Here is a 24382-nt window from a genome sequence, read left to right as displayed (position 1 = left end):
TTTCATCTCTGGATTTATTCAAGTCACCTAGAACCCTTTTCCAGAGACTTTTTGTTAAACACCTTCTATGTAGTCTACATTCTCTAGATGATTTTGGGGGATGAAGAAACTTCAGTAGTATTTCAAATAAAATGGTAAACTGGTAGTAAGACCAAGTATACTATAGAAAATTTCAAAATGAAAACTCTAAGCAGTTGGGATAGGAAGAATAACAGTCCAATCCAAAGATGTCTATGTTCTATTCCTCATAACTTGTGAACTGACTGGTTCCAGGATACCTCCCCTCCCCTGCTTCGTGGACACTGAAGTCTTGGATGCTCAAGTCCCTCATATAAAATGGCATTACATTTGAATGTAACCTGTGCATATCCTCCCATACCCTTTAAATCATCTCTAGAGTACTTATAACAGATACAATGCAAATTCTATATAAATACTTATTATACCACATACTGTTTAGGGAATAATGTAAATGCTTTGTAAATAATGATACAAATGCTATGTAATATAATAAATAATATATATTGTAATAAATAATGTAAATGCTATGTAAATACTTATATACTGTTTAGGGAATAATGACAAAGAAAAAAGAGTCATGTTCATTCAGTGCAGGCATTTTTAAAAAATATTTTTGATCCCCAGCTAGTTGAATCTGCAGATGTAGAACCTGAGGATACAGAGGACTGACTATATGTCACTTTACATGCTCCAAGGGGAATTGAAGATTTCTAAGATTGCTGATCAGCTGACTTAAAGATAAGGAGATTAAACTGGATTAAATAAGTGGGCCCAATGGCAATCACTAGGGTCCTTTTAAAATATAAAAGAGAGAAGCAGTGATATAGCTTGAGAAAACCTAGACTGATTATTATTGGCACTGAAAATGGAAAGCATCCACAGCCAGAGAATGCAGCAGCTCCCAGAAGCTGGGAAATGTGGGAAAATGGATTTGCCCCTGAGACTCCAGAGAGGTGTACAGCATAGCTGACACCCTGACATTAGCACAGTGAGACCCATTTTGGACTTCAAACTTCTAAAATGGAAGGTAATGAATATGCATTGTTTTCACTGTGTTTGTGGTAATTTATTAAAGCACCCAAAGGAAACCAATAGAGACAACTAATGAATTCCCAAACTGGCACTGTTTGGAAGTCTGAAGATTCTGAAATACTGCTTTTAAATAAATTTGGTTTTATTGTGCTGTTTTGTATCTTATTTTTAAGGTGATAAAGAAGGATATCAAAGAGAACTATTAATGATATATGCCCATAACCAAAAGTGTTGGGATAATAATTTAAAATTAATTTATTGCTTTATCACACTTAAGTTTCTACAAAGGTAAATACTTTAATATATTTATTTGCAAAAAATTGAACAGTTTAAAAAGAAAGGCAAAAAGGATAATTTTTCCTTTTAAATCTTTCTGTGAAAGTTTCATGAGGGTATAAGTTAAGAGTTATTTATTGTAACCTTAAAAAACTGAGAGTACTTTGTACCTAATTAAATAACCATGATAAGCAAACAATTTCCAAGTCTTGAGTGGGAACATTTTCCTTTTCTTTTTCTTTAGATTCCAATTGAGGTATTAAACTATTAAGCCAAAAACTCTATGATAAAGACTATTTTTCAGAACAATTTCCCTTTTTAGTTCAACGTAAATAAAAGAGGAGGAGAACCAATTTAAACCTCTAATTAGTTTCAAATTGTAGTTAATTAAAATATTTTTGCTTTTATATAAGATCTTTATGGAATGAGATACAATCCCAGGCTCCTACAACTTAATCAGCTAAATATAAAATGTAACCTTCCATCTGGTAAATCAATTTAACAGACATAATTGTGCCCCACCATAACTCAATAAGACACTGAGGAAAACCATTGAAATGCTATTTCCTTTTCTTTAGAAGAGAATTATGTACAATTTCAGCATGCTTTGCCTTTCTAAAAGTTAAAGTCAACAGGGAGGTATCACTCTCCTTCACATGAGTTTCCCATGAGAAAATCAACAGCAAAGTATAAAGCTTGTGCTGTTATTCATGAAACACTCCATAATGCTAACTTGGCTTTAACCAGAACATATTATTTGGCAGCTAAAACCTTTAATTAGAGTTGTGGTTTGAACAGATTTTCACTGAATTTATGTTCTGTAGGGGCTCAAAGAACAACTTTGTTTTTCTAACCAGTTTATTCTATTTCAGGTGGTTTAAATGTACTTGAGCAAGTGGTGGAAAAAAATGAGAATGTTGTTCTGATTCTTATTTTGTTGGCTTTAATTATGATTCACCATTTCTTAAGGAGTACTAAGCATCCGACAAGAGAAGGAAAATGCGACACTCCTTTCAAGAAATATTTCCTGAGTACTTGCTCTGTGTATTTATACTAGGCGTTATGGAAAGGAAAAAAAAAATCAAGACAATTCCTTCTTAAGGGAAAAAAAGCAAGTGGAGAAATGTGTTGGCCTGATGATAGACTGGGCAAGAGGAGAGAGAAAGAAGGTGATGGGGTCAGACTTGAGTCTTAAGGTGGAGGCTGCATGACACTGGCATTAGTAGAATGGGGAAATCAGGAGGAGAAGAAATTCCTGAGGTGGAAGATGGGTGTCAACTTCTATGCCTGTTTAGGACATCTTAGAAACACTGTGTGCAGTCTACAAAAGGGCTGACAGGTAGAGATGTGGATTTAGACCTCATAAAAATAACTTAAGGGAAAAGATGAACATTGTCCTGATCAGGGTTCACATAACTGGTGAGAAACCTGAGTTAGGCCTTAACATTAGAAATACTGACCTATCAGAATGGATAAGAACTAACATCATTAGATAGTGATGATGATTAAAACAGAAAAATGAAAACAACAGAAGAAGGCATGATTGAACTTGAAGATCCCATTTTTCATGGCCTACAGATGTGATGCATGCCTTAGTAGAAAACAACGGGGGAAAAACAGATGAATGGAAGCACAGCATACAAAACTAAAACTCCAAGGAGCATGGGGTGATCAACTGGTTAAAAGCCACGGAGGGAAGGAATGTAGAAAGAGAAGGAAGGAGGGAGGGAGGGAGGGAAGAAGGGAGAAAAGAAGGAAAGAAGGAAAAGCCTGAGAAAAATTCCACTGAAAATGATTTGGGAATCCCTGGTGTCCTTTGAAAATATTGACTTAGAAGAGACTAAAGAACTGCATTGGAAGATATAGATTTCTACAACATCATAACCTAGTACAGAATTATTTTGGAATAGATGCTAAATAAACATTATTCGGAACCCAATCATATTATAGGTGATGATAAAAATAGGCTCAGAGTCTGATAACTAAAGAAAAAAAGACAACAATTATAGCAACATCACAGGGTGGTCCATCTACATAATTTTTTTTTATTTTTTAAAATTCACTTTTCAGGAGAGGGCTGGATTTTGAGGGTTTGGAAGCAATATTAAAGGAGCCTGTTAATTGGTAAACCCAGAAGATACTGTATTAAGGGTATAATTGCACAAAGTCTATTGGAAACAGACTCTGAGTAACTTGAAATCAAAAACTGTCTCTTAATCAGCTCTGTGCGCTCAGAGTGACCACAACTTCTGGCCCAGAGTAAGGGCCGAATAAAAGTTTGTTCGCATTTCCTTTTTCTCCTGTCTCATTTAGCAAGACTGAATGGGGCCACTGTGAAAACTATTTCTTTGCAATAGCTTGAATTAGAAGATTAGTAATGAAACTCTGGGAAGAATGACAAAAATAAATGACTGATCATAATATTTTCAGTCCCTTCCAATCTTCATTCTTTGAAGCAGCCCAAAGGCAAAATATACTCAATGTCAGAGGAAGAAGTCTCATTGATCACCACCTAAATCCCTGAGCTGCTATTCAGTTCTTACTCACCTTTATTTTCCTTCTAGTTCTAAGTTAAAAATATACAATTTCTTAGACTATGCTCTTGAATATAATTTCTACCAATACGGTTCAAAAATACTTTTCTAGTCAGTCTAAAGTTTCACCTTTTAACATTGACAATTTTTAAAAACTCAAAGAGCGACTGTAAACATAAACTTCCTGATTTTTGCCTTTTACATTCTCCTTTTAGAATCTGGACCTTAAGAGGTGAGGCCAAGAGTTATGAGGTTCCCTTATGTAGCAGCATCTCCATTCCTGCCTCTGTATTTTCCTGTGGCCTTATGTCTTGCATCTCTGCAATTTTCTCAATACAGCTTCTGTACTTATTTTTAAGCAAGTGAAAGGTATTATAATGTTACCAATGTTGTCCTTGAAATATCCAACATGTTATTTCTCTTCCTGCCTCCTGTTGCAGAGTTCATCACTGAATTCTACATCTCATCTTCTTTTCCTACCCTGAATTTCTCTGGAAATCTTTTCAAGACTCTAACATTGCTGTGCTTATCCTTAAGTCCTCTTCACTTCCCAACCTCTCCACCACACAGCTCTTCCCTCTCTCTTTCTCTCTCTCCACCCTCCTTTTCTCTCGCCCCTCTCTCATTCCCTCCCTCTCTCTCTCCTCTCTCCCCCCCCCATCCCTCTCATCTTTCTTTTCTGTACAGCCCATAAAATCATTATATTTGCAATACATAAGCACACTAATTCTTGGAGAGAGATAAATATTATTCTAATAACGAATCCAAAGGGAAGTTACTTGACATGTATGCATACGCAATAGTAATGGAAAACATAATGGATCTGTCTGTACCAACATTTACAAAAGCTGGAGAAATATTCTTCATGTTTTTCTTACAACTGTAAGTGAATAACATAATGAGTCCACAGTCCTCTGTTCCCCTTACAAATGTACCAGATTTGGAAAATAATTTATTTGTGTATAGAAACTGCAAACTGACATATTTTGGCACTAATTTCACATTTCCAGTTCTCAGAATTCTGTCACTGATCAACAAATTAGTTCTTATACTTATTTGTGACAAACATTTGGAAATCCCAACTTTCAATGATGACATTATACTTTTGGAATAGTTTATTTGGAAAAAAAAGTTAAATATTTAGATGTAGAAAGAACATATCAATTTGTGGTTTTTGAATAATTTCCTTTCAATGGAAAAATGTTTGTCACAATTGGCCTTACAATGAAATGAATAGCCCAAACTAGCATGCTATTTCTAAAACATTTTGAACATTACTCATTATTGGACTGAAGTTAACTTGCAAATAGTACAACCTAATTGTTATAAATTTCTACTTTTACTGGGATGGATGCAATGTAGTACTTTGATTTTAGTAAAATTGCCTTTTCAATGATACTAGATATGGGTTATTTCTGAACAAAGTGTAAAGGTTAAGGGACCAGATTCTGAAATAAAATTCCTGTCTTCAGACATGGCATTGTACATGCTGCTTTGGTAAATAAAATGAAAACTGAGTGAAATTATTAAACCTCTCTGTGATTGTTCTCTTATCTATAAAACTGATAAAAATTAATGAAATATATTTTGGGGATTACTGTGTGCATAACATATGCAGGTAGAACGTTCAGAATGACGATGGGCACATAGTGTCCAATGTAATCTGTTTCTACTATGTAAACATAGCTGGTTGTTGATTCTCTTCAAAAGTATTACTTAACAAATATATTTAAAATGTATGTATTATCCCTGCTACTTGTGATCTCAAAACCCAGTGATTATCTCTTTACTCCTCACTGAATATCACATGAAAGTAGTTTGCTGCATTTTTATCAGTGGAAAGATGCAGTGTCTGAGCAGGTAAATCACTATCAACATCTAATTAGTTATTATGTTCCTCTTAACATTATATTCTCCATTCCTAAAACATGATCTATATCACAAATGTCTCAGTGCATTTCTCTGGCAATTATAGTATTTGTTTTATAAACTTACATGATCACCTTTTGTAATATTTCACAGCAGGATGGATTTGACAGAAATGTATTGTGTTCTTATCAACATTTTAAATAAAATAAATCGAAAAGACCTTACAGGAAAAAAAGAGTATGCTTTGTTTTGTTTTCAGATATGTGTGTGCATTTATGTTGTGCATCAGTTGGTCATAGCCAAAAACATTTTTTGAAAGACAAAGGTATATTCACATGAAAATAGTTTGATTGCTATCATGGAGGCTACGAAACTAAAACATAAATCCTGCCACTGAGTAAATGTCATTATTACAGAGGAGGCAAGGGCAAATTAAGGGAACTCAATTGTAAAAGATTCCAACATCACAGCTTCAGTCAGGGAAGGTAGAGAATTGGGGAATGTTCCCTGTAAGTTGTAGTAGTTAAAATGGCTTTTGAAGAATGAGCAGGCAATTTGGATCTGAAAAGTTCACTGAGGAAAGAACCAAAGCATGTGTGAAAAATCACACAAATTTTCAGTAAGAGAATACCAGGGTCAGAAATGCCCTTTGGAAAGATGAATGCTGGTCAGAGTTTCACTCATTCTACATTAAGAGTCATAATGTATAACATAATGGATAATGGATAACAACTCATAATGTCATAATGGATAACAACTCTATCCAAACTTCCAGAATGGACAGGTAAAGCAGATTCTTTCTTCCCCTCCACCCCCAAGGCCTCCAAGTAAAAGAGTCCTGAAAACTGGAGAAAAGAGTACTTGTTTTTACTGTTCTTATAAAGCTGTGAAGAGTGAGTCTGGGCTGTTCTGCATTATGCTCTCCTTAATTTGAAGAATGTATTCATCATTGTGTACAAAGACCAGCAGAACCCAGACCAGAACTCATATTTCTAATATGAACATCTGAACACAATGAACTCACATTATCTAAGCATCTAGACACTTAGAAGAATTTAGTTCAATGAAAACCTCCCAATACCCTCCACCTTTCAAATGAAACTGGTTTGTATTTGGTTCTTGCTCCTTAAAAATAAAAGAGCCTGAAAAATAGAATTCTTCTCAGACATTATTTCTTCTTTGGGTAATGTGATTTAGAATGCTTCTAAGGAAGGTCATGCCCAAATCCAAAGGGAAGAGTTTTTTGCTGTGATTGATGAGTAAACTCTTCTCAGTGATCTCTGCTACAGGGGTTCCTGCCTTGGTTTATATCTGTGTTGTCCTATTTGACAGTCACTAGCCATGTGTGACTATTTAAATTTAGATTTAAATTAACTCAAAGTAGTCAACAAAAATTAAGCTTCTAAATAGTACTAGCCACAATTCAGTTGCTCAATGTCTAATGGCAACTTGTAAATTGGGTAGAACCAATAGAGAACTTTTCCATCACCACAGAAAATTCTACTAGGAAGAACTAGTCTATGGTATTTTCAAGGAAAAATATATGTATAATTACACCAGCCAATGAAATCTCTTTGAAAATTTTCTTAAGTAAAATACCCAAAAATATTAAAATAGAAGTTGCAGAATAAAGACACTGAAAGTTTAGAACAAGAAAAAAAAATCAGCACCTTAATGTCTTCTTTTCTATATTCTTCAGGTGGATCTTTGCTTTTACTCAAGAATGCTGATGATCTGTACATCTGAAGTACTTTCCCAAGAAGGAAGGTGATTCAAATGCTAATACATTAATGTCCAATCAACCTATTAGAAACCGACTCCATATGCTTCATTGTGAAGACTGTGAGCTCCTTAATGTCAAAATTCTTTAGTAATCTACTGATTTCTTTCTTACTCAGTACTAAGGTCCAATGCAAAGTGTGTTTTATCAAATAAGGAATGAAGAGGTAACAAATACCGTCTTCAAGGACACTTTTTAACCACCTATTAAGGAATTTAAAAAAAGGATAAAAACAACATGAAATTTGATACTTAACAATTGACATATAATTGCTAGTGTTTTATAGGAATAGTTATAATGACATGAGAATGAAAATAAGGGGTATTATGGTTTGGTTATTAAACATCTCTTGAAAAGCTGATGGGCTAAAAAACACAGGAATGTCAGAGGTAAAATGATTATAAGAGCTATAACCTCATCATTGCATTCATTAATTTGATGGATTAATAATGTGGATGAAGGACGGGGTGGTAAATGTTGGCAGGTGGACCACAGCTAGAGAAGTAGCTCACTGAAGGCATGGCCTTGGAGATCATATTTTGTCACTGGATCTTTGATTTCCTCTCTCTCTGCTTCCTACTTGCTACAAGCTCAACAATTTTCTTACACCATGCCCTTCTACCTTGAAGTTCTGACTCACCTCGGACCTGCAGCAATAAAGTCAGCTGGCCATGTCTGAGACCTCTGAAACTGAGAACTATTAGGCCCACATCAATTTTCCATATTCTAAATTGTCCTCATTGGGAATTTTAGTCAGAGTGAGAGAAAGCTGACTAACATTAAGAGGAGAGTCAGAATAAAGGATTTATGAAAAACAACACTTGAATTTATTTTGCATGTGGATAGGTAGGATAAAAAAGGGAATCAGTATAAATAGTTGAATAAAAATAAAGAGGCTAAAAAGCAAATAATCTATAAAAGAGGAAGTTGGTGGACATAAAGAAAGATAAGGCCTTTGATGAAAAATTTTGCATGCCTTGATAAACTGTTATTATGTACTGATTTAAATACTAAGGTTCTTGAACAAGCATATGGCAGACCACCTCCTCACCCCCAGGTATCTTTGTCACAAAGGAAATTTTAATTTCAAAGGAACTGGGTGAATAAAAATTTAAGGAGAATATAATCTCACAAACTTTATTATTTATTTTGTGTCACGCTTTAATTTTTCTCATTAGCTATGTCTAGGGACACGTAAGTGCGTATATTTGCAGGAATATTTCCCCAGTGTTTCAAGTTCTACAGTTGTGAATATTTCAAATGAGGAGTCATTTTTCAATCATCTTCATGATTGTATAACAGATGGCTAAATGCTTTTAAAAGTCTTGATTATTATTTTTTGCCAATTTATCATACCAGTCTTATCTAAAATGTCCTGCCTGTTTCTAATTGAGCATTTTATGGGGAGAGAAAAATGTGTCATTGGACTTTGCTACAGTTAACTATTATGATGAATTTGAGATATAATCACACATAAGTACAATTGTTTATTTTTTACTTAAATATTCTTCAAATCATCAATATTTTCTTATATACTGGTCATGAAGACAAATGATATATTTTCTTCTTATACATAATCTTAGGTACCATTTGGTGATTTTCATTTAACTAAGAAATCTAAGATCTAAAATCATGAAGTGATATGGTCAGGTTAGATGCCAGGGTTAAGAACAGAACCCAAGTCTCCTCTTTCCTGTCAATTATTTTACATTGCATTATATGGCTAATGTTAATGATTTTTATCACTAATGCTGCAACATTTTTCTCAGCAACTCATACTGGCAACATATATACTGAAACTGCTGCATGTCAGGCACTTGGCAGGACACTTTCAAGTAGTAAGTTTATTGCCCTACAAGGTAAACATTTTCCACACTTGATATTTGAAAACTAAATTAAGCTCAAGGAAGTATTATAACTTATAGCTCTAAGCCAAGCTAGAATTCTCAGCCATCTCTATCTAATGCTAAATTATGAGATTCTTTTCACAATTGATACTTATACTAGGCTGTTATTACTTATCACGATAATCGCATATACAATCAACATCTCACTTATTGAACTGTAAAATTCAAATAATTTTGTTCACTGATTCTAATCTAACCATAATTTTTTTAAAAATTTAATTATAGATGGATGCAATACCTTCATTTTATTTATTTATATGGTGATGAGGATCAAACCCAGTGCCCTACACATGCGAGGCAAGTACTCTACTACCGAGCCACAGTCCCAGCCCATTAACCATAAATTTTGAATAAAAAAAAATTCTTAGAAACATTAATTTCTGTTATGTTTGATTTTAAAATGAAAAAGTATATACTATAAATTTGTTTTCTTTATCAAAAGAAAATTTTCTATCCTAAACCACTTAATTCTTCAGGAAATTTTATGGTATTTAATCAATTATAAAATGTATGATTACCTATAGTACCACTTTTAAAAAATATTACTAGTTCACCTATAAACATTATTCACTAGATCCATTCAGATTTTAGACACATTTTAAAGAAATAAGCATCCTAAAACTGATAAAATATGATATTTTAAATTAATTTTCAAAACTGAAATTATTAAATCTATCAAACACCATCATTCGAAAAGTAAATTATCTGGTAAAAAAATTAGACCTTATTTTTAAAAGGAGATGAAATTTCTAATATTTGGAGGATCAAATATTTGTTTGATTTTATTACCTTCTAAAATTTAGTGGGGTGGGTATTATAAGAAAAATCCAAACATATAAAGATAAAAAGTCCTTACAATTCCCAAATATTGCTTAGTTTATACTCTGTCCCAACACAATATTTTATCAAACTTACTGTCAAAGTAACAAAACTCAATGGACTGTTGATTTCTATTAAGAAGTGACACATAAAAGAAAATTTAGAATTTTTAAAAATCTAAAAATTAAACAAAAAACATAATTAAACATAATTAAAAACATAACTAAACAAAAAACTTTAGCATAAAGTTTAACATTCCTTCCAAAACACGACAAAATTATCTTAGTCTGTTCTCTCCCTCAATTTTTAGCCTATGGTCTTGTTAATCATGACCAACAGTCAATCACTGATATAAATCTTTCTAAAAAAATCTATAATCATTTATTTGTGAGAATAATACTGTGTAAATATGAATTTATCACTTCAAAAAATTGAAAATTGAGTGTTTGAAAATTTATTTTTAATTTACTATAGATTTTAAGTCATTGGCAAATTTCTGCTTTTATGCCCAACATGTAAAGATCTTGAAAGTCTTAACCTCATCCTAACAACAAATACAAAGGTGAACAAAGTAAAAGGAAAATGATTTTCTTATAACTATCAGAGAATTAAGGCTTCAGGATGAAATGACACCATAAAAATCTAGAGATAATGCACAATATGTAAATTCACAGCCTGTCTCACCATCCTGGGAGCAGAAGGCACTGGAGTCAGTAACTAATAGGAATACTTAAACAGCACAATTGATGAGTTGTTGGAGGTACAAACTGTTGGAAGCTGACAGTAGAGCAGTGTGTGGGTTAAAAATTTAAGGGTCCATCTCAGGGAGATCCTATAGTTTCATCGTCTTTTTTTCCCCCAGGGACCCAACTAGGTTCTCTGAGTGAAGATTAGAGAAAAAAAACCCAATTTTTAAAGTAAGGGTAGGATACAGGGGCAATAGCAGCGAGAAAAGAAGGTATTCTGAAATACCATGGCAAAAGTAAAAATTTTGATACATATACAGAGCATTTTTTATAACAAAAGCTTTGGGATAGAGATGTAGGTCAGTAGTCTAGACACAACCACCTAACATGTAAGAACACTGGTTTCAATCTCCAGTAGGAAGGAAGGAAGGAAGGAAGGAAGGAAGGAAGGAAGGAAGGAAGGGAGGGAGGGAGGGAGGGAAAGGAAGGAAAGGAAGGAAAGGAAGGAAAGGAAGGAAGGAAGGAAGGAAGGAAGGAAGGAAGGAAGGAAAGAAAGAAAGAAAGAAAGAAAGAAAGAAAGAAAGAAAGAAAGAAAGAAAGAAAACAATAGCCTTCTTTCCAAGGGAAAATATTTTACAGAAACTCTCTGACCTGGGATTGGCAACTAGCCAATCTCAGCCTTCTATAGCCTTCCTTTATCACTGCAAGGCAGGGAAAAAATGGTAAGAAATCTTTCTGGGAATCACAGGACATGAAATTAGGCCCATTAAAATATGAGATGTGAACATAAGTTTACAGACACTTCTGGACAGCACCTTACCACCACATCATCAGTATAAGAATGGTGGATTAGAATTGAGAGAGTTGAAGGACACAGACTCTATTTAAGAAAAAAAATGTTAGGAAACTCCAAGACAAGACGGGAAAGAAAAAAGAAGTAAGAAAATTGAAGCCTCTGACATCTGCAGCTACAACAAATATTAAATAGAACATAGTTCCAGCCAGATTAACATAAAACCTCACACCAAAAGCATAATTATGAACTTTCTAAATTCTAATATATCATTCCAGCTTTCAACAAAATTACAAAGCATGCTAAAAGTCAAGGGAAACACAGTTTGAACAGCCAAAGCAAACACAGCCTCGACTCAGATATGACATAGACTTTGGAATTACTGGATAAATAACTTAAAGTTACTATGAGTAATATGTTAAAGGCTCCAAAGTAAAAATTCGATGGTATACCAGAACACATGTGTAATGAAACAGAGAAATGGAGATGGACACTCGAAGAAAGAATAAAATGGGATACTAGAAATGAAAAGTACAGTAACCAATATGAAGAATGTCATCATGGACTGGAAATTACTGAGAAAAGAATCAATGACCCGAGACATGTCAATAGAAACTTCCCAAACTAAAAGGCTTAAAAAAATGTTTACATAAAACATAATGACCCCAAATTTCAGTACAATTACAAAAAGTATAACTAACAAATAATGGGAATACCAGAATATCAAGAAAAGAAAAGAGGAAAGGAGATTAATTTGGCAATAGTAGCTGGGAATTATCCAAAATTAAGGACAGATATCAATACAGGAGTCTCAGAGTGTTAGAGTCTGTAAACAAGTCAAAATAACACCTGGCATTTTGCCAGGGGAATGTTAGAGTTCTTAAACAAGTCTGGATGGTGCCTGGCAAAATGCCAGAGGGAGTGGTTTGAGAAGTAACAACAGCGAGCCATTAAGTGTGGAGATTCCTGATTGGTTGACTGATGTATCTAGTTTATGCTAATTAGATAAGCTGTGTGGAATGTATAAATACTGCTCCTGTCCTGTAATAAACGGCTTCCACTCCTGCTGTATCAATCAATGTACACAAGTTGTTCGTCACCCCCCAGGTTATTTTGCTGCAGCCGGACTGCGGCAGATGGTGGCCCATACGGGGAGCCCCGGGACACTCCGGGGTGAGTGACGAAAAAAAGCTGCCCATCCATAGATAGGACGGGAGCAAATCTGCTCGTCCCTAGGCAGATAGGGCGAGAGGAAAAATGGCCATTTCAAGAAAATGGAGAAGATTGATACAGTATGTTTGTGTCTTGTTTTGTCTCAGTGTATTGTATTGTCTTTATGATGAAAATATGGAAGGGGTGAGAAGTAAATTACTAAGGGAAGGAGGCACCCCAGTGGAACCAAGAATAGTTAGGGCATGTGTTGATAAGAGCTCAAGAACTCTAGTCAGAAAGAAAAAGAAAGTTCAGAAGAAGAAGGATTATCAGGAAAAAAGTTGCAGCAAAAGGCTATTACTAAATACATTTTGTTACCGGAGGGTGCGTGAAGCGGAGAGGCGGCTGCTGAGTGTGCAAGCCAGTCACAGCGCAGCAAGGATTTTCCAAGAGGCGGCGGCGACTGGCCCTTCCATGCCTCCTGGCTGGGGAGCTAGCTCTTCCACTGCCGCGAGCCCAAATCTAGACCTGACCTGGAGGCACAGTCTTGCAGGCTCTTGCTCCCTGTGCCCAGTAGCAGTTTGAGTCCTGGACACTCCCCAGGGCCATCTGGGGCTGCCCAGGACGCTACAGCCAGCAAAAGACGCTACTGGTGTCCCTGATGTTTGGTCATTTTCAATGCCAATAACTAAGCTACAATGGTTCTCCCACACCTGGAAGCTGATGAGTAATGAGCACTATTAATGCTTATTTCAAATGCAAAAAAACCTTGAGATAATGTACTAAATTGTTCAGAAGGTTGTTTTCTTAGTAGAATGCTACAGGATTTTCTTTAGCCATCCGGAGTTCCTGCCTTTATCCCAGTGCCGGTAAAGACCAAGGTGGAACAATTTCCAGTGTTGCTGAGAACAGGACGAAACTTCGGCTGAGAAACGGACGAGACTTCGGAGCTGTTGCTGTTTCTGCTACTACAGCTTAGGCTAGTTGCCTGCAGAACTTACCTGGACTGTGATTTAAGCTAGCTGCCTGCAGAACTTACCTGGACTGTGATTTACCTGGACTGTGAGTTAATCTATAGAGACACTGTTTTATCTGGACTGAGACAAACTGTAATCTACAACAAATTGTAACTCGGTCTTTGCAAATGGTGTCATTGCTTGTATAATTTTTCCAAGGGCTTCTTGCATGGAGCCATCAATTGGCTTGGTATTGTGGCATTTTGTATCCTCCCTTTCTGTTTGTAGCAGGTTATTTATGGTGTTTCTGTAAAAACCACTATGGTCGTTATTTAAATTAAACAAAAGGGGGAAATGTTAGAGTCTGTAAACAAGTCCAAATAACACCTGGCATTTTGCCAGGGGAATGTTAGAGTTCTTAAACAAGTCTGGATGGTGCCTGGCAAAATGCCAGAGGGAGTGGTTTGAGAAGTAACAAAATCAAGCCATTAAGTGTGGAGATTCCTGATTGGTTGACTGATGTATCTAGTTTATGCTAATTAGATAAGCTGTGTGGAATGTATATATACTGCTCCTGTCCTGCAATAAACGGCTTCCACTCCTGCTGTATCAATGTACACAAGTTGTTCGTCACCCCCCGGTTATTGTGCTGCAGCCGGACTGCGGCATCAGAGAACATGAAGCAGGATAAATATAATAAACTGAACATGTAGGCACATTGTTTTCAAACTACAGAAAAACCAAAGAAGCCAAAGAGGAGTAAGGACCTTTCATCTAGTAGCAAAATAAGAATTACAAAATAAGAGGTGTAAAAATAAGACTTATATTAGATTTTGTGTCAGAAATCAAGCAATTACAAAGAGAGTGCAGTCAAGTGTTGAAACCATTGTAAGAAAAAAACACAAATAAAACACATCTAGAAATCTGTATTTAGTAAAATTATCCTTCAAACATCAAATTTAAAAAAAAAAGACTTTTTCAAACAAAGGAAAACTGAGGGTAGACTTGCCTTGCAAAAATGTTAAGTTTTTCAAGAAGAAAGAAATGGATATAGGTCAAAAACTTTGATGTATATTAAAAAAGAAATGTATGAAGGCAAAATATTTTATATTTCACATTATTAACTGATGTAATAGAGAACATGGAGGTTAAATGGGTAATAAAGCAATATTATGAATAACCCTTTGTTCTTTAAAATCAGATAAAATGAATCATTCTTTTGAAAAATGTAAACTACTAAAATATACTCAGTAGAGGTAAATAATATGAATAGGTCTATATCTAATGAAAGAAACTGAATCAATAACTAATAACTTTCAAGAAGACAGTAAAAATTTAAAGGATAAAGAGTATCAAAACTATCCCAGAACAATTTTTTGGGAATATTTTAGCTCATTCTATGAGGTTGGCATTATTATACTACCAAAATCAGATAGACATTATAGGAATAGATATCTTTCTATATGCATATTTCTCATGAATATAGATAAAAAACTTCAATAAAGTATTATCAACTCAAATATAACAATATGCAAAAATATTATGGAACAAAAGCAAATGCAATTTATTCCAGGCATATGAGGCTGGTTCAATGTCTGCAAATGAGTTCATGTAATCTATTGCATCAACCAATTGAAAAAAAATCACATGGTTATATTTGTGCGTTGGGGTGGGGGGTGTGATGCTGGAGCCTGAACCCAGGGCCTTGTGCATGCAAGGCAAGCAAACAATCTACCAACTGAGCTACATCCCCAGCCCACAAGGTCATATTGATATAAAAAAAGAACTTAACAAAATCCAATTCATGATACTCTCGGGAAACAAGAAATGAAGAAAACTCCCCATTTTGATAAGGAACATAAATACACAATCTACATCTAACCTCAAACTTATTTGATGAAGAAAAAAAAGATGCTGCTTGCTAAGACTGGTAACAAGGCAAGGCTGTCCCCTTCTTACCTCTTGTATTTGACATTATTCTGAATGTCCAAGTTAATGCAATGAAACATGAAAAATAAACGGAATGTATACAGAGTGAAAATAAAGAAATAAAACCATGTTTGTTCACAAATCACATGATCATTAATGTAGAAATATCTCAACATACCAACACCAGCAACAACACTGCTAAAACCAATTAACTATTTATGACAAGTTTGCAAGATACAATGTTTTTGTTTTTAGTGCCAGGGGTTGAAACATATATGCTAAGCACACAGAACTACACTCCCAGCAAAATATAAAGTTAATATTAAAAAGTTAACTGCCTCCCTATATCAGCAATGAACTATTGAAATTTGAAATTAAAACACAATAACATTAATAATAATACCAAAAAATAAAATAGTTAAGAACAAATCTAATAAATATATAGAATTAAAATGAAGAAAAAAAAATAAAACTTTGAAGAAACCCAAGGAATTCTAAATAAAAAGATTATCTGCATTCATGGAAAGAACTCAATAAGTTCAGATGAAAATCTTCCCTACTCGACATATAAATTCAATATAACCCCAGTCAAAAATACCAGTAAGTTATTTGGTAGCCGTAAACAAAAAGATTCTAATATGGAAAGGCAAAAGACAGATGAGTCAACTCACTAGCAAAGAAGAGCTCCAAGACAATACTAACTGACTGTAAAAACTACCTTACCTAGGCACAGTGGCAAATGCCTATAATTCCAACAGCTCTGGAGCCTGAGACAGGAGGATTGCGAGTTCAAAGCCAGCCTCAGCAAAGCAAAGTGCTAAGCAACTCAGTGAGACCTGTCTCTAAATAAAAATACAAAATAGAGCTGGGGATGTGGCTCAGTGGTCGAGTGGCCCTGAGTTCAATCCTCAGTACCAAAACTATAAATAAATAAAAAGAACTACCCTAGGGGCTGGGGTTGTGGCTCAGCGGTAGAGCACTCGCCTAGCATGTGCAGAGCGCTAGGTTCAATCCTCAGCACCACATAAAAATAAAATAAAGGTATCGTGTCCAAGTCCAACTACAACTAAAAGACAAAATATTAAAAAAAAAAAAAACTGCCCTAAGGCTTCAGTGATCAAGACAGTGTGTTACTGGCAAATCAAAGACAAACGACCAATAGAACAAAATAGAGTCCAGAAATAATTCCACACAAATGCAGCCAAATATCCTTTGACAAAGTAGCTAAGCAATTCACTGGAAAATAGATGGGAGCCCTTTTGACAATAATTGCAGGTGATGTTAGGCCTTCATATGCAAAGTGATGGATCTAAACAAAGACCTTATTTATTTCACTAAAATTAACTCAACATAGATCTAAATGTAAAGTACAAAACTGCAAAATTTTTATTATGTGCAAGTTGCACATAGCTTAATAAGACAGCATAGAAGAAAATTTAGGTGACCAAGGGTTTGACAGTAAGTACGTGGATATAAAGTTAAAAGCAATATCTACAAATGATAATGCTGATACATTTAATTTCATTAAAATTAGAATCTTCTTTGTTGTGAAAGACACCAATAACTGAATTAAGACAAATCACAGATTAGGGAAATTTGTAAAATGCTGAATCTGACAAGTATAGTAGTTTTATACAAGAAACTAAACATAGTCTTACCATAAGATCCAGCTAACATGCTCCTACATATTTACCCAATTGAGTTAAAAACATGTTCACAAAAAATTCTGCATATTTATATAAGCTTTATTCAGAGTTACCACAATTTGGAAGCAACCAAAATGTCCTTCAATAGGCAACTGTGCAAATGAATTGTGGTTCAGCCACACATGGAATATTATTCAGAGATAAATAAGCTTCAAGCCAGAAAAATACAAGGAAGAATCTTAAATGCATATTGCTAAGTAAAAAATAGTCAGTCTGAAAAGTCCACGTATGGTATGATTCTAACTTTATGATACGATTCTGACTACATAATATTCTGCAAAATGATAGAGACAATTAAAAGATTACTAGTTACCAGGGATTGGGTATGGGGAGGGATAAACAGGTAAAGCACAAAGCATAGGGAATTTTTAAGATCGTGAAACTATTTTGCATTATACTCTAATGATGGTGTTTTAGTCAGCTTTTTTAATGCTATGACAAAAAGACTTGATGAGAACAATTTTAAAGGAAGGAAGAGTATTTGGCACTCAGTTTCAGAGGTCTCAGTCCATACTATGGGCTCCATAGCTCTAGGCCTTCAGTGAGGTAGAACGTCATGGCAAAAGAGTGTGGTGGAGGGAAGCAGCTAAGAACATGACAGTCAGAAAGCAGAGAGAAAGAGACTCCTTCTTTCACCACAGAGAAAATATAAACTCCAAAAGCATGCCCCCAATGATCCACCTCCCCCAGCCACACCCTGCCTGCCTACAGTTACTACCTAGTTAATCCCTATTAGGGTATTAATGCATTGATAATGTTAAGGCTCTCATAACCCAATCATTTCACCTCTAAACTTTCTTACATGTTTCACACATGAGCTTCGGGAGGGATACCTAACATCCAAACCATAAGGTGATATTTTGCATTATTAACCACTGAACTTTACAACAGAGTAAACCTTAATGTATGTAAACTGTGGACTGCATTAATAATAATCTGTTAATAGTGGTTCATACCCCCAATGTATTGATAGTAGAAGGTGGGGTGGTCAAACAAAGGAACTTTGTACTATCTGCTCTATCTTTCTATAAATCTAAAACTGTTGTAAAAAGTCAATTATTTCAAAAAGAAGTGAAGAAGAAATTAAAATTCAGTTTGGCCCTTGTAAGCACAGAGCATCAATTAGAGCTCCTCATATGGTAAAGAAATGCAACAAGCTGCTGCTACTTTTGGACACCACACTAGGATCTGAAATGCCAAGGAATATGCAAAATCAAAAACCTTTATTCCTATTTTGACATTAGCCTTGCAAGTTGCATATAGCTTAAAAAAAATGTTTATCACTTTGTCCTCAGGTTACTTGTTTTATCATAAAAGGTGAAGGAACAGAAGATCTTAAAATGATCTTCCACAACAAAGAGGAATTTAGTTTTGACATAATGAAATTAAATGAAACTGAAATTCCTTAGTAACTACAACCTAAAATCAAGACTAAGCACTCTAGGAGTGGGGGAGAGAAGAATAGAAGTTTAGTGGATTAGACAAAGGGGAATGAAGGGAAGGGAAGGGAGATGGGAATAGGAAAGATGGTAGAATGAATCAGATATAACTTTCCTATGTTCATAAATGAATACACCATAAATGAAACTCCACATCATGTACAAGCACAAGAATGAGATCCTAATTAGGATAAAAGACTCCTTTAATGTATAATTTGTTGAAATACACTCTGATTTCATGTATATCTAAAAAAAAAATTTTTTTAAATAATAAAATAAAATAAAGAATAAGCATTTCCTAAATCCTAGGCATGGTCCTCAGTGCTCTACATGGATACACGCAGCTGAGTCCTCAAGTTAACTCTATCAATCAAGTGCAACCACTTGATTGATACAGTTAACTTTATGACCAGGGAAGCAAAGTCCAGAGATGCTACATTGCCGCAGTCTGGCTGGGCACAAAATAACCTAGCCACCACAAAGCCTTGTAGATTCAAACAGCAACTCTTTATTCCCGAACTCTCACAGGCACTCTACATGCATGTTCTGGGAAAAATACACTCCCTCCACCGGGCTCTGCGTACCAATTCTCCCAGAACCCCCCCCCCCCCAGAACTCAACGGGAACTCAAGGAGCAGGCGCCTGAGGCAGCAGGATCCACCCTACACCCAGAGCCACCCTAATCCAGCAGGATCCACCCTAAACCTGGAGCCACCCTAATCCCTGAGCAGGGTCACCTTTCAACCAAAAATGCCATGTGTCATTCCTATTTGGCTATGGCTCTCAGCACTACATCATCCAGGCTTGAGGACCCAAATTTCAAACTGGCACATGTGGATTCAAAGTCTTTGTTATGGTGCCACACTTCTCAGTTCTGGGAAAACTGGTATAAAAGTTACATGAGGAGGATATTTCAGTAGTGTTAAGCTAGATTCATTGCAACAATGTGGCTAATACTAAAACACGTGAAAATGCTCCAGTGTTTGTCAATCTGAGATAAGATTCTGAGCAAGTATTTTTGTAAGCATAAGTGCTAAATTACTGCGATCTTGGAAGAACTGTGTGCATGTACATGTGTCACTTGACCATGTGTTTGTATACTATGAGAAAGGCAAAGAGAGGAGAAAGAGAGGGGAAAGGGGGGGGGGGAAGGAAGAGAAAAAGAGAGATCTTAAGGCTTTTAAAAAATTTCCTTGTGTTCACTTTGGATTATAATAACTTGAATAGGTCACCAAGGTACCACAACATAACTGCTGACTGCTATACCAAGGGGAGATTTATAAAGCTATATATCTCATCTCTGCCTCCTTTCCAATTTACTCAGTGTGGAAAATGCCATTGGCCTTCCAAAACCTTAACTTATGTTTGGACCCCTTCCATCTTAGAGTCTTATTCTAGTGTTGCTGACTATTAAAATGAATATTTCAGTAGGGCTGGAACAGTCTTATTAGTCCAAGCCAAGCTTTATATGACTTGTGCACTTTAAGAGGTTAATCTACCCAGCCAGCTTGCTTTGTTCAGAAGTATTAAATGGAAAGACTGTAACATTCAAAGGAAGGCAAAGTTCACTGGGTAAGCCCTCAATAGTATAATGGAGCATAAAACCTCCAGAAATTTTTACAATAATATTTTATGAAACATATGCGCACACTCATTGGAACAGAATCCACATTAAATGGTTTTGAAGGTCAGCTCAAAGTCACCACATATTCAGTATCTCTGAGAGAAACAACCACTATTTAAAAAGTGCCTGGATCCAGAAGCTTCCATTCCCTACTTTGAAGTTTATTATCTGTCCATCAGTGTGTTATATAAGGAGGGAAAAGTCACCTACTATAACAATAGTACTATTTTCAGCCAAAGTCTAAAGTTCAGTAAAATATTCCAAATTTCCCTATCAACACATACTTGTATTATGAACAAAAGGAATCACAGAGTGTAATTCTAGAAGGAAGTGCTACTTTAAGTGTGGGCAAAAAATATAAAAATTAAAATAGTTATGTTATTCTCTACTTCAAAATCAATTATATAAAGCTTTGATGTTCACTGTTGTAAAGGAATAAAAGACACTTAATTCCAACATTTAAAAGTAAAGTAAACTAAGAATCAGCATGATTAGAGCCAACTATTAGTACTATTCTGATGTTTCTAAAATGGGATTCTAAGGGCAACTATGGTTCTCTTAAGGGGAAGGAAGTAAAGGTCCACTTTACAAGACAAAGGTCAGATTTCTGCAGGCAAATGAGACTTCTATAAGTTGACTGTTCCTGAATTGTCACTGGGGGTGGAGGGACTAAAAGGTCAAGAGAGGTTCCAAATTGTGCTCACAGCTTAAGGGACACCCCTGGGGCCACCTTAATCAATTTAAGGTCATTAGGAATTTTCTTTCTCTGGTTCCAGTTTTCCTCTCTTAAATCTTATTAATATGCATAGGTAAATCAGTACTGATATTGATTTAAAAGAAATTAAATGTGTTTAGTATTATATGCTGATCAAAAGATAGAATACACCCAACAACCTCTTTTAAGTCTAAGACTGAATTCAGTGAAATCCAAGTAGAAAACAGAAGTGGTAATCTAGTTCCAACAGCAAAGAATGATTATATAATAACTGTTCTGGTATTTTGCTATGTGATCTATGACACTCCTATGGAGTTGATTTATTTATTTTTTATTTTTTGTTGTACTGGTGATGAAACCCAGGGCCTCACACATACTAGGCAAGTGTTCTATCACTGAACTACATCTTCAGCCCCATAGATTCAATGTAATATAAGACAGCATCTCACAAATGTTATTACCTTCAACAGTTTCCCCAATTACCACCTGCCTCATTATGGTAAAATTTAATAGTTTACCTTTTAATAATGACTTATGAATCACTGAAATACTACAAATGATTTAGTAAAAGTACTGTTTGACAATATTCCAATGCTCTTCTATTGAGCACAAATACATATCTAAATTTTCTCACAACAGAATTGGCAATAACCCAAATGTATTAAATTTCTAAGACTTGGAAGAGTTCTGCCTATTTGTAATTAATGAAGGATATCTCTAAGTATTTTAGATAGATAGCGTGTAGAAAACATCTGTATTTAATTATTTCATACTTTTCTTAAACAATACAATGGGAATTGAATTAGGAATATTTTGAAACCCCTATAGAGATATTAAAGTATTAACGGCTGTTCAAGAACTTTATTGCTACAATGCTTGAAAATGTTTAGTTTTACAGATCAACAGCCTGACACTTCATAAATATCAGATTTTCAATATAAAAGGAAGAAACTTGAAATACCGGACAAATACAGAAAATATATTACTCGAAAGAGCCAAGGATTTTCACTATTACTATATATCAAATAAACAGGCACAGAAAAGGTCTTGCACATTTGCGAAGATTTCAATAAGAGTGTGTAACATATATCCTGATCAGAATTTCTCTTGAATTTTGCTGTGAACTGAGAATTTCAATGTGAATAAATTAACAGCTTGCTATTCATTCTTCGGAGAAGAAAAACTATAACCTGTTCTCATGGAAACAGAGACAAAGTATGTGTTTTTAGTACTTATCCCTAAGTTTTGAAAAAGATCAGATTTTCTTTCTGGATGCTTACTGGTCCCAAATGCCACTTCTTTTCAAAGACAGTGTCAGCTCTGCAGTCAGTTTTCAATCTCCCAGTGGTAAGAATATATTCAAAGGCTGTGTGCTCAGCAGGACAGAAGTCTTTCTCTGTGAATGTAACTGTATCACTCATCAGTAACCTGCCATAAGGGGACTCAGTATTTTCTTTCCTTTTAGTGATTCTTTGGGCTCTTGCATGCCAGTGACTCCCTGAGACCTGGGGCAATATTCACAAAATCTTTGCCCCTAGCTCTTCCACAAGATACTGGTGCAACTAAATGTAAAGGTTGTAGATCAAAGTCCCCACATTCTAAGTCACATGTCCTTTAGGAATCAATTTTCATAAACTATATTCCATGTTTTTGAAATACATAGAGGCTACTCTTTACTTTTTTCCTTTTATCCCAGAGAAGTTTATTTATGAGAAAGGCAATATGATTTGTTGATAATAGTGAGAAATACTGATACAATATGTAAAACACAGTCATTCATGAGTCTGTGCAGGCTTCCATAGAAGTATTTTACTACACCTCTCAACTCAGAAACACTAAATCCTTTAGGCTACAAAAATAAAAAGGCACAGATTGCTTTGTGACATATATGACATGTAAACATTCTTTCCCAGTATCTGGAACAATATGAGCTACATTGTGGGTAATACATTTTTATTCATGATTGATTTTATTTTTTAGATCTTCATTATGCTATAGGTAAATTATATGACAGAAAATAGCTTCAATATATGTTTTTACAATCCACATCCTCTTTAATTACTCAAAACTTCTTGGAGAATGAATATAAATATTTGAAATCATTATTACTCTATAGATTTTATATACAGAAATCTATACTTTTTAAAGTAGTCCTGAATAAAATACAACAGACTAAACTATTCTTTATGAAAACTTTTCAGATAAATTATGGATATAAATTTTTTTTTAAATGACAACTGCCCTATCTAAAAACTGTATTTGGCAAACATCATAAGATTTAGAACAGAATGTATACAAATGCTACTTTTCTGTATATCTAAATAACGTTTAAATATACTTTTTATAGTGTATATCTAAATAATGTTTAAATATACTTTTTATAGTGATAAGAGCACATAACACATTAAGTATACACATCTCAGAAAGCTCAGAAAGGAGAAGAAGATGGGAAAACAAACATAGCCCTTAGAGATACTTAGAATTTTACTAAATTCTAAATACAAGCTTTATTATGCCAGTTCCCCTAAATAAATTTTAATATAACTATATGAGATAATTAGGTCCAAATTCTTGTTCTCAGTTCTTCAATCTGTGAGACATTAGGCAAGTCACTTACTCAGGAAGGTATCCTTGGCCTTACCTGTTTTCACCACATAAGCAGTTAAAGTTAAAAAAATACTTTTTCAGGCAAAATAAAATTTTATACCCATTTTTGTAGAAAATCATTGAGGCTCAGGAGAAAAATAGTGGAGGCAATTAAAGGGCTTCACTAATGGAAAATAGTTAAATTTTCTGAGGGATCAAATTTCTATTTTCTATTACTCTATTCTTCATTGTGAATACAAAAATATTTGGCTAACAATCAAATATGATTGTCTTTTAAATTTAAAAAAAGTTGTTGTGATTATATAGTGAATCAAGTGATGGATAAATAGGTAGGGAAGTATGTGTCTGTGTGTGTGATTCTGTGTGTGGGACTGTTTGTGTTTGCATGTGCACCCAACCATGTTGGGATGTTTGTGTGTGCTGGGTGCAGGGGAAGGGAGATATTTAATACCTATAGTTCAAACTCTTTGATTTTCCTCTATAAGCGACCAAATAAAACAATCGGTAAGTTATGGAAGAGCAAGTGGGTTTGTGTTA

General features: G+C 34.8%; 1 protein-coding gene across 23 annotated transcripts in view; it reads right to left on the bottom strand.

Annotated features, from left to right (window-relative positions):
* Hdac9 (histone deacetylase 9) overlaps positions 1-24382 on the bottom strand; it is an 857477-nt gene that overhangs the window by 364531 nt on the left and 468564 nt on the right. The window lies entirely within an intron of this gene.

This window comes from Marmota monax, unplaced genomic scaffold, assembly GCF_021218885.2.
Source record: "Marmota monax isolate L192 unplaced genomic scaffold, Marmota_monax_Labrador192_F-V1.1 WCK01_AAM20220418_F8-fsc00057, whole genome shotgun sequence".
Taxonomy (NCBI): Eukaryota; Metazoa; Chordata; class Mammalia; order Rodentia; family Sciuridae; genus Marmota; species Marmota monax.
This window is presented reverse-complemented; position numbering and strand designations above follow the sequence as displayed.